Consider the following 2,711-nt stretch of genomic DNA (forward strand, 5'->3'; position numbering starts at 1 on the left):
AGGAGGCATGCGTGCACGGTAAGCGTGAGAGAATGTGATGCCGTGAGCCAACCAAGCCAAAAAAAAAAGGGGGGGAAGTTAAGCGTGAGTAGGATGGATGGATGAGCCAGGAAAATCGGCACTTTATGAGATCTTGGAACATGCAAGTAGATATGAGCATTAGCATGGGACTTTCTAATGAGTGTAAAGGCTTATATTTATAAGCAAAGAATTGGCATCCATTACGCAGGGAATACTCTTAACATATAGTCAAAAATTAAATTACACTGATGCATATAACATTTGAGAGAGAGCGAGAGAATGAAAGATGTACCTTCATCAATTATGTCGGTGAGTATGTGGATGGCTCCACTCTTAAGCGTGTGTAGTGCCTTAAATGATGCTTATCCACATCCTTCAGGGTGGGAGGGTAATCACAGTATGGTGAGCACGGAGAGGAGAAGATCCTCATGTGCAAGAGCATGGAGACAAAGCAGTCAAGAATGTGTAGGGTTCTAGAGGGCAAGCATGTATGTCATGCAATGTCCTCTGGCTAGTATCACAATGAGCCCTGCAACTTGTGTGTGTGTGTGTGTGTGTGTGTGTGTGTGTGTGTGTGTGTGTGTGTGTGTGTGTGTGTAAATATCAAAATCCCCTCATAATTGAACCATACTTACACAATAATCCCCTCATAATTAAACCATACTTACACAATTCTACTAAAGAATATATTAAATAACAATATTTTAAAACAAGATGTCATAAACCTCAATTATCTTTTTATGTACAGCAATACAATATTCTGTATCTAATAAATAATACAGTAATTTAGATCAAATATTTGATCTTTCATCATTACAAATTGATATCTTAGTGTTGTATCTTTGTGTGTCCACCCTTTGGGATGAGCTTCCACTACTTCTACATGGAGACGGATCCAGCTGTTATATTGGACAATCTTCTGTTATCGCTACAGTTGTCGTTGTAATCCCAAGGAAAGAATCTCTTACCTTTCACCATCCAAGAAACACAAGCCTGTCAGAACTGGCATTACATGGGAAGACAGGTGTCAACGACTCCCTCCCCTTGTTATTAGTGTCAAAAATTACAACAAAAAATAACACAATAACATAGATCAACTATTAAGTTTAAGCAATGAGCTATTTATTTACGACAATGTTTACATCATTTAATTCCAAAAAAAATCGGACAACATCTCCTTTGTAATTTGAATCAATTTTCAAAATTCAATCCACTGCCATTGTTAGCAGCAAGCTAACGCGGACACCATTTTTGCACCATTTTTTGGAGTTCTCCTTGTAAAACATATATTATTTTGATAAATCGAGAATATTGTAACTCCTATTTTCTCGGATAAACCTTGTAATTAATGAGCCGAGGCTACAAGCTTCCAGATTGTATCAGCCAGTCATTTCCCAGCTTTGGTAGAACTCCAGATTATTAGTTTTGACCACCCAAAAACATTGGCTAAGGTACAAAAGCCAATTTTTGTAAGTTTTTTATAAGTTTTTGGATAAGAAATACACAGCGTGAGCTAACGGCGCTCACTTCTCTCCTTCTCGCACTTCCTACTCCCTCTCCAAGTGTCACATTGCGAATGCGTTTGTTTCATTGCAACCACAGGTGAGAGCTCTACGCATTGACGTAAGCCATTCATCGTATTTCGTAGCTTTTGGCATCGCCGACCCGCGGTCTAATTTCATCATAACTAGTAATTTACACTTTTAAATTGAAAAATAAGCATAGGCGGGGTATTGGGGCATCATTGCTAAGCATTTAGATGCATTCTGGGTCGAAAACGACTAGGTCTAAAATCCACTGTTGTTAATAGTCGCAATTTTGGAACTTGACCTAAAGTGGGTTTTGAGACCAAGGCATGTGTACTTAGGTCTTGTAAACTTGTCCTAGAAGTTTCATTACATTTGGATGTCATTTGATGCTGTAACGTATGTGATTTGCTTGTCGATGAGCGATTAGCTTTTGGTGATTTCAGTCACTTGAGTGTAGCTTGAGTTAGATGCGAATTGTTAGTTGTTTTCCAAGAGATTGACAACCTCTTGTACCCTCTATGCACTAGTCAAGTCAGCTTCGTCCCATGGTTTGACAAATTAATCGTGGTTCTCGCTAATACTGCAATAAGATAGGATGGTGAGGTTAGACATGCGTCCCACATTTGGCGCCACTGCCGGGGATCGAAGAGACCTAAAGTAGGGAAACACGAGCGTCTTGTATAGTTGTCCTTTAACTTCCTCTAGGTTCGCCTAGAGTTCAAAACTTTCTTTTAGAAACCGTATACCTTAAGATTGTCGTCTTTTGCTATGTAGAGGTAGCTTGGAAGTAATCGTACTTGCTGAGTACCTTTAGGACTATAGGATTCTAGATTTAAATCCGGATTTGCAGAATGATTGGTAGACGAGACAAGTCTTAAAATCAAGACTCTAAAAAACATAAAAAACACAAGAAAACGAGTTTTTGTGGACACTTTCCACAACCCCATTGCATGAAAATCTAGGAGTAGGGTAAGTAGGATCCGAGGTGGATTTCAGAACATTGCTCTCTCTGAAAGAATCAAGTGTGAGTAGTTATTGGAAGTTGTAGGTCTATGGCTAGAAATAGCTTTAAAAGACTCCAATCCACTCAATCCGACTGGAGAGTAAGCCTAAGAGTTGTCCGAACCAGTGGGTAAGCTCAAAGACACTTCGAGGTAAAAA

The sequence above is a fragment of the Adiantum capillus-veneris genome, chromosome 12 (assembly GCF_014529385.1).
Source record: "Adiantum capillus-veneris isolate H3 chromosome 12, ASM1452938v2, whole genome shotgun sequence".
Lineage (NCBI taxonomy): Eukaryota > Viridiplantae > Streptophyta > Polypodiopsida > Polypodiales > Pteridaceae > Adiantum > Adiantum capillus-veneris.